This window comes from Crinia signifera, chromosome 7 (assembly GCF_055691185.1).
Source record: "Crinia signifera chromosome 7, ASM5569118v1, whole genome shotgun sequence".
In the NCBI taxonomy this organism is placed as follows: Eukaryota; Metazoa; Chordata; class Amphibia; order Anura; family Myobatrachidae; genus Crinia; species Crinia signifera.
The window spans coordinates 144,714,259-144,729,481 of record NC_139223.1 but is presented as its reverse complement, the minus strand read 5'-3'; the positions used below and the strand labels follow the sequence as shown (position 1 = coordinate 144,729,481).

Genomic DNA, 15,223 nt, shown 5'->3' with positions numbered 1-15,223 from the left:
AGATAAACATCCAGCCAATCACCTGCTAACTGCCATTTTACAGGCTGCGTTTGAAAAATGTCAGTAAGGAGCTGATTGGCTGCACATTTATCACTCTTTGGGGTGAATTTATGAAGCTTGGAGAAGTGTTATCTATCCCCATAAAGAACGTTATGAGCAAGGTGATAATGGTTCAGCCAATCAGCTCTTACCTGTCAATTTACATATTGTACCTGATTGGCTGAACCATTATCACCTTGCTCATAACGTTCTTTATGGGGATAGATAACACTTCTCCAAGCTTCATAAATTCACCCCTTTATCACACTTGCATTTATCTCTTGTTAAGGCTTAATACATCTGTCCCACTATAACACAGCCTGGACGTATATCGTGTGTGGCTCTCAGGGGTACTCTGACCTAATACGTGTATGCCCAGTTGTAAGGGGCAATCTGTCAGTCACCCTGGATCTTTCCCCCGTGCACTTGCTGTAACCTCTCCCCACCAGTATTAGAACAGCAGCAGTGCCCCCTGTGCAGAGTCAGGAGGGGCTTGTGACATCAGGGGCACTGGCTTCCCAGGCTCCAGTCTCTCCTGTGCACTGCTGAATGCTGCTAGCCTGGGCGTGTGTGGAGGATTGCATTAGAGGCTGGGCTTGTGTGCAATGAAGGCAGCCACTGCCTGGCTGGGAGGCCCCTCTCTCATCTCTTCTCTCTGCCTCTTGCAGCTGCAGGCAGCAGCATCACTTGCATGTGGATACCAAGCACTGTGTGCCAGGCTGCTGGTGCAGTGATTGCCCGGGACATATCATGGATCCTTCCTGCTCTGATGGTATGTGCTGCCTGCTTTCTCCTATTTCCCAGCAGCTGTGTGCCATGTGTGGGCATAGCAGGCACCGGCCGGCAGTGCATGGAGGAAGGGATGCTGTAAGCTGGTATGAAGCAGATTGTTCTCCCTGCATCCATGCACTTGCTCAGTCTCTATCCCCTTGGAAATGTATCTGCTGCCTGTTTCGCTAATAATGTCACAGACACTATGCTACCATTACAGGTTTCCTCTGCTGGTGACATTAATCAGAAAATGGTAGCTGTTATCTTTATTTTCTGGCTGAATTCTGTGTGCATCCCATCAACTCTGATTTGCTCCTTTGTGTACCATGTGTATGTTACTCTTCCTCCTGGGGGGGACAGGGGTTGCAGATTGCAGGCCCTCTCTAGCCAATGTTACACAATTACCTGTGTTATGGTTACCAGTACACCTGGCACAAGGTCCTACTGAGCACATGCTGTGCCCATAATGCCCACAGCATTGCTACATTGGCTGGGCAAGTTCAGAGTCTGACTATTTCCCATAACTAAGCCTGAGTTCTGTTGTTTATGAGGATTGGTGACATATTAAAGTGACTGTTATTGTTTTAAGCCCCTGTTATTGTTAGATACTAGGTTTTGTATTTTTTTTTTTAACCCGATTTAATAACACACTATTTTTTTTTACATTTACCCACATGTAAAACATTTCTAATAACACTATTTTTTTTAACATTTACCCTCATGTAAAACATTTCTTCTAAGTGGTCTATTGTATGTCCTATGCTGTTGTACCTCACAACCTGATATTGTATTGCGTTTCTCTCTGGAAGAATGTTAAACATCAAAGAGGAGGTCTGTGGGTTATTTCATACAATACAGTTATTCATATACACTAAGCTGCCCTCATGTAATCGTCTGATGGAATTGTATTCTTCACTTTCTCAATGGCATTCAGTGAGTTAAGGATAAAATGAGAATTTTTCTTCTTTTCTGAATGTGGACGCTAGAATTAAAGATGTTTCTATTTTACACAGTTTGATATTGTAGAGCACTATGGAATAATATGGAATATTTTTGTTATTATTATTATTATTATTATTATTATTATATTATATAGCATTATGTTTATGGATTTGGGTGTTTTTACGGTTCCTATTTTTCTTATTTACCCTTGGTTACAGCAACATCCTTTAATTTTTGCTAAATCAGATTTAAAATGGATAATAGTATTTTATTTTAATTTGTATAAATATAATACTGTTCTAATGCGTAATATATATAATCTTGGTGATATAGGCAAAAACCAACTAGTTGTTATATAAAAGGAAAGATTAGTTGTTGATATTAATAGTGCATATGATATATTGCATATTAGTATGTTTGTACTACTTTATAGTTTATAGATTTCTTCCTTTTTGCATACAGTATATCTTATGACCTGCGTTCATGTTGTTACTTAAATGGCTATTTTCAACAAGTAAAAATGCGATGAATGGAAATATCTATAACTTGAATGGATAAAGGTCAGGGGGGGTGAGATTTTTTTTTTTTTTGCTTGAAATAATCAGTTTACATTCCAACATTGAGGGGGTATTTAAGAGAGAGAGATACACTTGTTAGAGATAAAGGGTGAGATTTAATGGGATGAGAGGTTCAGAAAGTGAGAGATTTGGGGTGAGATTTAATAGGATGAGAGATTCATAAAATGAGAGATTTTGGGAAGAAATCTCCAGTATTTTTAAAGCGGCAATCATTTACACTTCAAAATCAAACTGATTTAGCAGTATAAAAAACTGGAGATTTCTTACCAAATCTCTCACTTTCTGATTGTCTCATCCTATTAAATCACACTCAAAGTATTACCTTACGTTTTAGACTCTATCTGGAAAAATGTAAATACCACCTTGGATTTAATTGAAAAAATGGATACTGATTTTTAATGTTGCACTTCAGTTTGGGAATTATGCTATACTAGTTAAAAGCCAATTAAAATGACGGCTTACTCCCTTTCTGCTCCAATCTCTATCTTCACAGCTCCCTCTCTTCATATCTAGGAAGTTTTAAACATATCATTTTGGTTTCACTTTCTATTAAGGAGTAATTTGGTTTGTCAAGTGGCCTCTAGTGGTCACTGGCAGTACTACATCTAAAAAAATGGAGATTTAGCCTTTTATATATAGTGATGACTAGTGTATGCAGTTGCTCTGCACTTATTCTTATATTATTATATTTTATATGTTTCTTTTTCAATGTTTGTATAGTGTTTAATACACATAATGGAACTTTTTTATTTATAAAATCTTGTGTGTTTTTTATGTTTATGCTTTAAATCTAAAAAAACAGTTACACACTGTATCCTGCCAACAAGAAGTATAATGCTTATAGACTACACTGGATAGTGCTGGATTTGATGTGAATTGTGATACTTGATGCAAATTAGAATTCCTAATTCTGAAAATGCTGGTTTATATTGGTTATATTTCAGTGCTTTCAAAACTTCATAAATGTAATATGAAATATTAATGTAGACTCTTAGCGAGTATGTAAAATAGTGAGGCAGTAACAACAGTGCTAGTATATAATGATAAGATGACAATGCTCCGCTGACTTTGAACATGATTAAAAGTGTAGTATATATCACAGCTGTTGGCTTGTAGAATTATAATGCTTTAGTGTGTTTAATCTTCACATAGCTATTTCACTTGCACAATATATTTGTATGCATAACAAGGGTACGTGTTTTATATATCCGAAACTATATGGAATCATCAGCTATGGTATATTAAGACTGTTATTTATCATGCACACTGTTACATCCACCTAGGCACCTTACTATTAAAGTAAGTAAGATCATTGGAACAGGAACAATAGCGGTTATTCTAGAACACACACCGCTACGAATTTCACAGAACTGCATGTGGTTTTAACGCTGCCCGCCGCTCACAATGCTGCCTGCATTGCGATGGTTCCCGACCATCAAATGATTTGGAGCATTCACACAAAACTCTCAGTGCCTTAGCCTTGCATGCGTCCTGTACGGAAACAGGGCAGGCAGCTGATTTCCGGTGATGTCAGCTGCACGCCCCCTGCAGCCGCGTCACTGCCGAATTTCCATGGGAACGCTCAGCGTTTTCATGGGTACACCCATGAAATGGTGGGCGTTCCCATGGGCGTGTCCACCCACTGCTGCTCCACCCCCCCCACCGGCACTGGTGGGTGCGATCAGGTCGGCAAATTTGATCGTCCGCACCCAGCACATGCACAGAAATGTGTATGCGCATTAGGAAAACATCGGTCCCCCGTGCAAATGCATGGGGGACCGCACAAATTAGATAAGGTCCAATATTTGTGCAACAATGTACACTCACCGCTGAGCTCCCCTGCGGCTCCTTGTAACTCTGAACCCAATGTTATTTATTTTTTAGTTATTGAAGTCAGCAACTAGACTTGGGGCCTGATTCAGTCCTGTTCGCTAGGCGGCATATATTCGCTGCCTAGCGAGCAGGTAAATGCCGCCCTGCCGAATGCCCATCTCCTGCCAGCCTAATCCCACACTAGCATGTGAGTGCATGCGTTCGCTTACACATCTGCTCGCATGCGGCCGCACAGAAGAAAAATCATTTGATGGTTGCTCGCCATGGAATGGTTTTTTTCCTACCTTCACAAGTAAAAGTAAGCCTAGACTTAATATTATTATTACCAGTTATTTATATAGCGCACACATATTCTGCAGCGCTGTACAGAGAATATTTGAACATTCACATCAGTCCCTGCCCCAGTGGAGCGTACAATCTATATTCCCTACCACATGTACACGCACACACAGACACTCTAGGGTTACTTTTGTTGGGAGCCAATTAGCCCACCAGTATATATTTGGATTGTGGGAGGAAACCGGAGTACCCGGAGTAAACCCACGCAAGCACGGGTAGAATATACAAACTCCGCACAGTTAGGGCCATGGTGGGAATGGAACCCATGACCTCAGAGCTGTGAGGCAGTAATGCCCCGGTTAATGTGTAAGTCTTCGAAGGTGTTGGCTCCTGGGGTTTGCAAACCCCAACAGTCGGCCAGGGGAGTGAATTTGAGAAGGTCTGAATTGCCCCCTTGGCACAATCTCTTACATCTTACTGTAGTCTTCTATTAAGCCATTAATAAGTTAAGACCCAATCCTAAATGTAGTAAATTCTCCATACTGTACGTAGAAGTAGCACTGTGAAAAAAATGTAATATATAGATCCTGCTTTGCATCTGAGGTTATATTGCATATATTGCACATTTCTCTAAGGACAGCGATGAAACACAACAGCGCTTGACATTTTTATTTCCAAAACATCCGCACTGGAGGTCACTCAGTTGATCGCAATGCTTTTAACTTGGTGTTAAGTGCATGGGATGAAGCAAGAAGTAGCTGGGAAACCACAAGTGAACTTCTAACCCAACACACCGTGAGCTATTCCAGTGCTGAAAGATGATACAGGAGGAAATGTACTAAGCCTTCAAAAGTGATAAAATGGAAAGTGATAAAGTATCACCCGATCAGCTCCTAACTGCCATGTTACAGGCAGGGCTGTCAACAGAAATAATGGGGCCATGTGTTTGTTTAGGGGACACCATCTCCTGGTCTCCACAGCACCCCTTCAGCCCTCCCCCACTGTGTCTTCCCAGATGCCTTCTGTCCCTCCAGCCAGTAGCCCAATGTAACTCCAGCCAGCCCAAGTGCTCCACAACATAACTCCAGCCAGTCTCAGCGTTCCTCCAGCCATATTACCCACAGCATAAGCCATAATCTCCACAGTGTAAATCCTGTCAGCCACTCAGCCCCAACACTTACCACCTTCTATGTTGTCTGCTGCCCACCATGGCTCCTCTGCTGTTAGTGGGTCAGCACTTTGACCTTGTGATGTGCCTTGATGTGATGTGCCTTGGATAGTGCCTTGTGATGTCATGCACACTGCAATAAATCTTACTGCCAGGTGCAGTAATGCTACAGCTTTCCCAGGACAGGCCTCGTGCCCGGCTGCGCTCTGCTGCACTGCAATACAGGTAATGGTGAAAAAACCTTGGATTATATGTGGGCCCCACAAAGACCTCCTGGAGCAATGGGACCAAGGACAGTTGTGCCCTCTGTCGCCAGGCTGTTTTCAAAAAATTACCGTTTTTGTGGGCACGCCCATAAAACCCTAATGGTCCCCTATGTCCACACCCTTCCTGCCCACCAATGTGCGAATGCCCCGGCGTTCACCAAAGGTGTTCATTCTAGGCACTTGCACATGTACATATTTGCAAATGCGCATTTGCAAACCCTCACCATCGGCCGCGGCAGAAAATTCGGACTTGAGTTATCAGGTCTGAATCGCCCGTTTAGGGTGAGGCTCAATATGTTTAACAAATGAATCAGTAATAATATTGGGAAATGTTTGTAAACATTTAGTTAAAATGAATATCTCTCTTTACATTGCTTGTTAATGCAATTTATGTGCTTTTAATTAACAAAATAAGCTTAACAGGAAAGAGAAATAAGCATTTGGGTTTTATCTTTTTAGGAACAAAAGGAACATTAGCGAAATGCTTAAGTAAACAAGTAAGTGTTTCCATAGAGCCAGTGTTTCAATGCTAAAAGCTCGACCGACCCCCTCCCCCCCAATGAATATAGAGCTATTCTGGTTACATACAGATGTAGCACCTCTCAGCCAGCTCAGGGAATCACTGCTTCAGGTTGACGGGCAGGGCAAGCGGGTTCTGGGGTGGGATCAGCAGGGAGCCGGTGGAGGATGGTATCAGGCTTCGTCAGAACGGGGTGCACGAGCGTCTCCTGCGCACACGCCACCTTCTGGCGGATGGCGCACAGCGGCGAATGAGAGCTGCTCCATCTGTAGTAGTTGAGTTTGAAAAAAAAGACGTACATGATAATATAATTTCATCTACAGATGGAAATAAGTCAGCAGGGCAGTAAGAAGTCAGACTCTGCTTTAGGTATCATTGACTATGTGGGGTTCGGAAAGTCATTAAGCCAATCTTCAAATAGATTATCTTCTAAAGGCAGAAAGTAGGCAGTAGACAATGGGTGTTATGTGTCTGGAAAGGGGCTGGTTGGTTAATAACTAGGCATCTTCAATTTGCAACAGCTCTAAGTGCTGCAACTATTTGCCTGGAGACTTGGGAGGCGGGCATAAGAGTAGTCCAGGTGAGCTGATGCAAATGCATATATGACTTTAGGCAGGTCTGATGGAATTAAGTGCTTGATTCTGGCTATGTTCCACTGGTGAAAGAATAAGTAGTTGGAAGCGGCTGCTACCTGATGTTGAAGTGTCAAGCCACCATTCAAGACAACACCTAGGTTCCGCACATGTTCATTGTTTTCTAATTCTGAACCTCTTATCGTAAGTCCAGATGGTTGGCTAAGCTGTATTCTTGTACTCAGAGGATAAAATTCTATCATACGGACCTGTTTTATCAGGATTCAGTCACAGCCAGCTGGTACACATCCATCCTCTGGGGTTAAACTAGACAGCTATTTAGGGTTGTTACTGTGTTCTCAGTACCTGGAGCAAAGGACAGGTAGAGTTGTGAATTCTCTGAATAGCGGTAGTAGACTGGGACATTACATTGGTGATGCAAATACTCCAGAATAAACTCTAGTTTCTGGACTGCTAGTGAGAAATGACTTGAATCAGCTCAGGACTGTGACATCCACACGGCAGAAATTTTTCAGGAACTCTATTACATTGCCATGGTCCATGGTATCACTACAGAAACACCCAGAAAGTGTGGTACCACCAGAAGAACAGTATATACACATAATAGGGTTTCATTGCAATGTCTTCTTAATCCTGACTGGAATGGATCACAAATATGGGTTAACAGGCAAGTGTCCAGATGAGGTGCAATAAGCAATACAAAAATAATTGAAATTACATGTCTACATTATCTCTTTGACAGAATTGCAACCACATTTATAAACAGCCAGTAAAAAAAAAAATCAGTTTGTTCATAGCCAATAATCACCATTGTGACATCATTACGTGTACGCACAAGTGTATCAAGGGAAAATTTGAAATCCTGTAGGGTTACAAACCTGTTGTGTTAAATCAGGATTATAATATGTCAGTGATAGTTAATTGTAGCTAATAGTTTATGAAATATATGTAGCATTATTTTCAGTGGGGCCAACCCTGCTTTTGAATACTAATAGAAACACTAATATCGCTTTCAGACAGATGCTGGGGATTCGACACGGCTTTAATATAGCTTTTGGAACATGTGTTGGATCCCAGCACCAGCTCTGTAATCCATTTCACACATCTGATAAAATTCCCAGGACCTACATTTGGAGCCAGGAATTTGCTGGGGAAAAACTGGTTTAACCAGGATCCTTTCGCTGTGTAAAAGGCTCAACCCAAGTCCAAGGTTGGAACCCCTTTTAGATAATAGCGCAAGTGTATCCAGCTTGCCCATGAATTCCTGGGTCCAATTCTATGTGTGAAAGGGGTATAAACAATGCAAAGCCTACTTTCTAAAAAAATGTATGGGATTTCATTTGTAAAACAATATGGGGCTAAAATTTTAAAAATTGGATATAGTTTTTCTGTTTGCATAAGATATGCCTGTACTGAGAGCACATGTGCGGGAGCCATATTGACTATCATTTCTGCAACACCTAATTCTAGTGGGGTGCTGTAAATGTAATATATGGGTGCAGGGTATGCCGCGTGGGCCCCCTGGATGCAGGGCCCATGTCCGCATGAATAAGGGCATGTTTACATTACTGTGACATGATCAGACATGGATGAATCTGCAGATATTTCTTTAGCAGCTATATCTCTTGCGGGGGCTGGTGCATTAATCTGCCATTTTGATACTTATCAACAGCACTAGCTAGCTGCTTCTGATTGGCTGTTTCAAGTACTGACCCCTCCAGCTCACTTAAATCATTAGCAGCTGTATCATATGAAGTTGCCGCCGTCCATTCACATTATCTAATTGACATTTCCATTTGGCCTCTTGCAGAAAAAAAAAAGATTCATATTGGATTTATAAAGGGGCAAAACAACACAAAGTGTTTGTATTTAATGTTGCATGGATAATGCAAATAATTAAAATTACACAACTAAGTCACTTTTCTCTCTTAATTATATTATAGTTTAGTATTATATTATTATATTGTGTACAAGTAGTGTAAAGCAATTTCTATCAGCTTATCTATCACTCTTCCTGTCCGGTAAATTTTGTGTTTTTTGTGTTACTGTATATGTAACAACTGGCATACAATAAATCAGATGAGAAGTGACATTTTTCCTCTTTAGACCCCTGAGCAATATGTGTTTTAACTAGAGAAAAAGACCTCATTATTATTGGATGTTACGGCTTACGGTTCATTTTATCACACAGATGTAACATTACTAAATGAGCTCGAACACATTTTGTTCCTGCACTAGTTCCTTAGTTTACACAGTTGGAACAGAAAAAAAGGCCTCACTGATCTGTAGGTGGGATTATGTATCTCTTAGCAAACATTTCTAATAATAGTGCTGTACGCCACATCACTCTGGAGCAGATCCAATATCTGACAATAGCTCAGAGACAGAAATGCCATATACTGTACTGTGGAAAATCATGTGCCATTGAAGATAAATGTGTCTCAGAATGAAACTCATACTGATAGGGGACAATAATACTCACATAATTAATATTTCTATGGCTGTTTTACAGGAGGCTGCAGAAAACATTTAGGCTTTTATGAAATAGACAAGCATTAACAAGACACAGCGGTTGGGTTTTGAATCTTTTCAGATGCTCCTGGCACATTTGCCTAAGAAGTGGCCTGGTATAGTTGTATTCAGGGCTTAAAGTGGTCTTAAAGGGGGAATTGGTGTTAACACCCTAACACCGCCTCCCCTCTCCCCTCATTAGCCAGAGCCTCGACCAGTGTGCCCTACCTCCCATAAAGAATAATGGTCCCACAAGGAAGGGGAGTGGTCACACAATAATAACTCCAATTCAAATAACAACACACAGTAGCACAATCATATACACATTATACTGCATGTAGTGCCCTTGATTCATATTAAATCACACAGTAGTGCCCCTTATACACATAATGTCCACAGTTTTGCTGCTTATTCACATCTGGCTCTGTCACTCCAGAAGGTCATTTTCAATGTCCCTCAGCAGCTCCATGCCCTGTGTCCCTCCAGTAGCTTCCTCACCTCTGAGTTCCTCCAGCCCCCTCTCACCCTTTCTTCAGCAAGCACAGAGCCTGCTCCTCTTAGTTGCTTTCCTTCACTTCAGCAGCGGTGATGGCATGACATCACATACGCTGTACCAGAAGAAGCAGCCGCTGGGACAGGCTTTTCTGCTGGAATTACTGTTCAGGGCTTTGGTAGAGGTGGAACTCAGTACCCCTTACCATTAGAGGTGGTGGAACTCAGTTCCACCCCATTACCCCTCACTTTAGCCCCTGGTTTTATCTCATTTATTGTAATGTGCATATTATCTATTACAAAACAAAATATGTCTGATTAGTAAACTGGCTTCTCTTGCATTCACATGTTACTTTATGCAAAGGACTTTATGGACTGATAACATGCTCAGTGATTTTAGTTAGTACATACAGATTTTATTCAATCCCAGATATCCGCCAATCTGATTTTTTGACTATGGAATAAACTCACCAAATCAATGAATAACAAATCAATAATCTGGACAACATCCGAATGTCCCAAATACATGTTACATTGCAGAAATCTCACCACTGCTTTTGATCTCAACGGCAATTAAAATGGGATTCCTAGTTCCATTTGTCTTAATAAATTTAGATTTTGGTACTTGTTTAATTCATTTGTTGATAAATAATTTATTTCTTCATTTCTAGTTCTTACATATTTTCCTAAAGATGTTTGGTGTACATTATGTCTTTATGAATAGAGAACATTCTTTTTAGATTTTGTATTTACAACTACTAGTAAGTGTCTGTCCTATTGATTTTATCTGCTGGGGTGAAACCATTCTTGCTTACATGTTGTTGCTCCTCTGCGAAGCCCGGAGAGAACTGGCCACTTTAAATGGTTAGAATTGTGGATTCATGGGAACAGGTTGGGGAACAATGATGGGGTTGGCATACAATGATGATATTACTCACTGGCGTAACTATAGCACCGCAGCCCCCGCCACCGCGGGGGGGCGCTGTGCATATGGGGGCGCCGGGGGCTGCGGTGCTATAGTTACACCTCCCCCCAATCCCCCGCAGGCTTACCTATTTCGCTGGTCCCGGCGGCTCCGTTCTTCTGCTGAGGACCACCACAAAATGGCCGCCCCCATATAGCACACAGTTCTCTGAAACTGTCTGCTGTATGGGGGCGGCCATTTTGTGGTCGTCCTCAGCAGAAGAACGGAGCCGCCGGGACCAGCATTAAAGGTAAGGCTGCGGGGGATTGGGGGGGTTTGAATGGGTGGCGGGGGGCGCCCCCCCTAATGGCGGGGGGGGCGCACAAAACGTAGCTCCGCCGCTGATATTACTATTATTATTATAATTATTATAATCATCATCATTTATGTGACACCACAAGGGTTCCGCAGAACCTAACAAAGTACAATGCATAAACAAATGGTCAAACCAGGAAAACAGTAACATACAGTACAAGACAATGTAGGGAAAGTACATGGTATATAAAGAATGCTGCATGGACGACATGACATTGAAATAATCATTCGGGTGGCAGAAACCATGGGTCAGGTGTTGTTGTATGTAGAATGGAGTAGAGTATAGACAGAGAAGGAAAAGTACATGAGGGGAGAGGGTCCTGCTCATGAGAACTTGCATTCTGAAAGTCAGGGACAGACAGACAGTGACACAAATTATGTAGAAGTGAGCATGGAACAAAGGGTTAGGATGAAAGATGGCTGTGTTTGATTAAGTAGATGGTCTTAAGAGCTCATTTGAAGTTTTGTATATTTGGAGAGTCGGAGGCAGGGAGCAGCATAGTATAGTTAGCAGGAGAGGCGGCTTGCATTTGAGGAGCAAAGGAAGGCAAGTTGGAGTGTAAGGAGAGATAAGGTCAGATAGGCAATTGGGAGAGGAATGGGCACTCACACTCACTGACTCACTTTGTCAGTGAGTGTGAGAAGCTTTAATTGGATTTTGAAGGTGAAGTGGAGCAAGTGTAGACTTGTAGGAGAGGGGAGGTGGACATAGGATGAGCCGGGCAGCAGCATTGAGGATACATTTTAGTGAAGAGAGTCGGTAGTCAGGGAGGCCAGATTGGAGAGATTAGAATATTTGAATCTGGAGATGACCAGTGAATGGATGAGGGTGTTAGCAGCATCCATGTTGACAAAGGGTCAGATCCTGTAAATAAAATATTTTATGCAGTGCAATTTGATGACCAGTATACAATGCAGAGTAGTTTCTTGCCATCCTAATAAATAATATTCTGTGCAGCATATAATCACAAGCAGCCAGAGCTGTTTGTGGTGGTTGATTTGTTCTTTGTAAACATCAGCTGCCATTCAGTATACTATATTAGGCCCGAGGAGGTAATTTAAGGAATATTAACCGCCGCAGCCAATGACTGATGATTTATTCTTATCAGTTAAGTAAAAAGCACTGGAATAAGGAACACAAATGAAATCTCCCTTAAACCCCATACACAATAGGTGATATTGCTCAGAAAGGGTCTTCGATACGGTTAACCATAGTATAGTTGTGTAGCGCGTATGCAGCTTTAGACAGCAGCTAAACTCAGTTTATAGGAGAGAATCCAATCTGAGATGTTCAGATTTTCTGGGATAGTTGCCATGCCTGTCCACTGTATGCACCTGTTTGTTAGAGACAATCCATATGCTGATAAAGTACATATGGATCCAAGTTTGGCTTAAACATAGCAGTCTATGCCACTGGAGAATAGTGGTGGTGACTGTTGAGCCAAAGTTGAGTACATTTTATGTGTGTTCACTTAATTTCAACTGAGGTAGATTTGTAAGCAATGCATATACAACTGTAAGGAAGTATGTCTCTCCAGGTGCATGTGGGCTGTCACAAGCAGGCTTTATACTGTAAGTATTAAGATGATTGGTACCACTTCTGATAGATGATGTTGGTTCACCTCTCCAGCTGCCTAATTAACTATGTGGCTGCACATTATATGAGGTTATGGCTGCATATTTGCATTATTTAATTGCGTCTAGATTTTTTTTTAAAATAACAATTGCAAATAATTTAGTCGTACTTAAAATTATTTAATTGAAAATGATATGCTGTGTGTTTGTATTTAAATATATCCTCTATAATAATAGCCTAATGCTGCTCCTCACATTGATGGTGCAAATACACCATACACACCGCATGACAGAGCCCCGGCCAGGCTAGCCTACTTTCTGACTTCTCTCTCCAGGAGATGGAAGCCAACTCAGTGAGGCAGGGGGAGGGGTCGCTGCCAGGAGTGGAAAGAAGGGTCATCGTATTGGTGTGGCCAGTGCGATCACATCATCGTGACCAGCCCCCCCCCCCACAGTTCAATGCCGGTATTTCAGGCATTGCACAGTGTTGGGCAGGGCTACAATCATGCGATTCAAGTCATTTGGTCCCACGGAGGCCCTGGTTCTCATCAGCTTATGTATTTTGACAGGTCAGCAACTGATATATAATTATCTAGCTATCTATAGACCTGTATATAAAATCAACCAATAATCATGATGGAATCACTTTGGAATGAGGATTGGTCTCTGGAACCCTGACCCCTTCCATCTGTGACAGAGGTGCTTTGGAGAGAGTGACGTGGAGCCATGATAGCGAGAGACAATGGGGAAGAGATTCTTTCAATACATACATTATACCTGTATTGTGTAAAAATCTAGTGAGATGCATCTGTTCATATATATGTGCATAAATTTGCTTTTTTAATATACATGTTCCTTTTCCTGCTAAAGTTCAATTCGCACATGCTTGAAGCTTTTATGACAACTTATGTGAGTAGCGCTGAACTGGCCTCCATGGATTAATAAAAGTGATCAAGTCTTTCATATGGGGCTGTTTGAAGGGCAAACATGTATAAAGTAAGCCAAATGATAAGGCTTTGAGCACTTATAGCTGTTTGGGAACATATTCCTAGTCTTCTGCTTGGGGAACTGTCAGATTGCACCGTGATGTCATGATAAATATTAATAACCTTTTTCTAAAAAATGTCATAATCAGTTTTAATTTTTTTTGTCATCATCAAAATATCATCATTCGCTGTAATTGTTGACTTTGTCAAAGCAGGGCAATTTGACAATTACCATCAATTATAACATATTTGCTCAATGTAATTGAGGCTGATTATTACTTTTTATAATATAAATAAATGTTAAAGTTCAGCGAGCTCAAAATAGAACCCATTCTAATGTCAGCTTGCTGGAGTGTAGCACTCATTAAAATGTTAATGAGAAGAAAAGTGTTTCATAGAGAACTATGGGCCCGATTCAGATCTGCTGGCTAGGCATCGTATATTCGCTACCTAGCAAGCATGTAAACAGTGCCCCGCCGAACGCCCATCCCCTCGCCAAGCAAATCCCCGCACTAGCATATGAGCGGATGTATATGCTAAAGGTGCCCATACACTAGTAAGATTTATCTTCAGATCTGGCTGGTTGGAACAAAAACATGGTTATGGATGAGTGACAGTTTGTCAGAATTCCAGCATTTCCATGCAAATGGTCAACTGTCATTTGCTCTCATCCATAACCAGGTTTTTGTTCCAACCAGCCAGATCTGAAGATAAATCTGCGGGTGTGTGGCCACCTTTACAATTGATTTCTCTAGTCTGCGCTCTATAGTTACTTTTCAGATGCCCGCTGTTGAATTGGGGGTGCAGCTGACATCATTTGACTTCATCCGCCCGTCCCGAGGATACATGGTCACGCCCACCTTCAAGGGGGTATGCCCCAGTGTTTCCATGGGCACTCCCACCATTTTTGTGGGCATGCCCCGGTAAGTGTGAATTTAGACCTGCCCTACAAAATAACATTGGTACATTTGAATAATGGTTGAATAATGAAGAATATTGCAATAAGGCTTCACATAGAATAATTCTGTTATTCACATCAATCCCTTCCATAGTGAATATTACAATCTGTGGGAGAGATTGGGGTAAAATGAGCGGTTTTACTGTATGTTGTATGTGCTAGGGTTCTTGTAATCTGCTATCCATTGTCCTCACAATAGCACGGTTCCCTGTATTTGCATGATTAGCAGAAGACCGCTACATGAAGATCCATGGAGTGGATGACGTGACCCGTATTGTCCTCTCTATAATATGGTGGAGTTTTGCAGGTTTGAAAGTCCGATGGTAGTGGAGTGTGTCATGGACCAAAGGTGAAGGCTGGCAGGTTGCTCTCCTAGGCATTGACACGTTCCGCTGTCTTCACCACAGCTTTTTCAAGGTGATAAGGTTGTCAA

The 15,223-nt window shown here is 41.6% G+C and overlaps 1 protein-coding gene across 3 annotated transcripts in view; it reads left to right on the top strand.

Annotated features, from left to right (window-relative positions):
* Window positions 1–598: 598 nt before the first annotated feature.
* The window catches only part of B3GALT1 (beta-1,3-galactosyltransferase 1), a 315,300-nt gene continuing 300,675 nt past the window's right edge, over window positions 599–15,223 (top strand). For all 3 annotated transcript variants that reach the window (XM_083153903.1, XM_083153901.1, XM_083153902.1), the window contains exon 1: window positions 599–811. The gene's annotated coding sequence lies outside the window, so the exon portion shown is untranslated. The remainder of the gene's footprint in view (window positions 812–15,223) is intronic.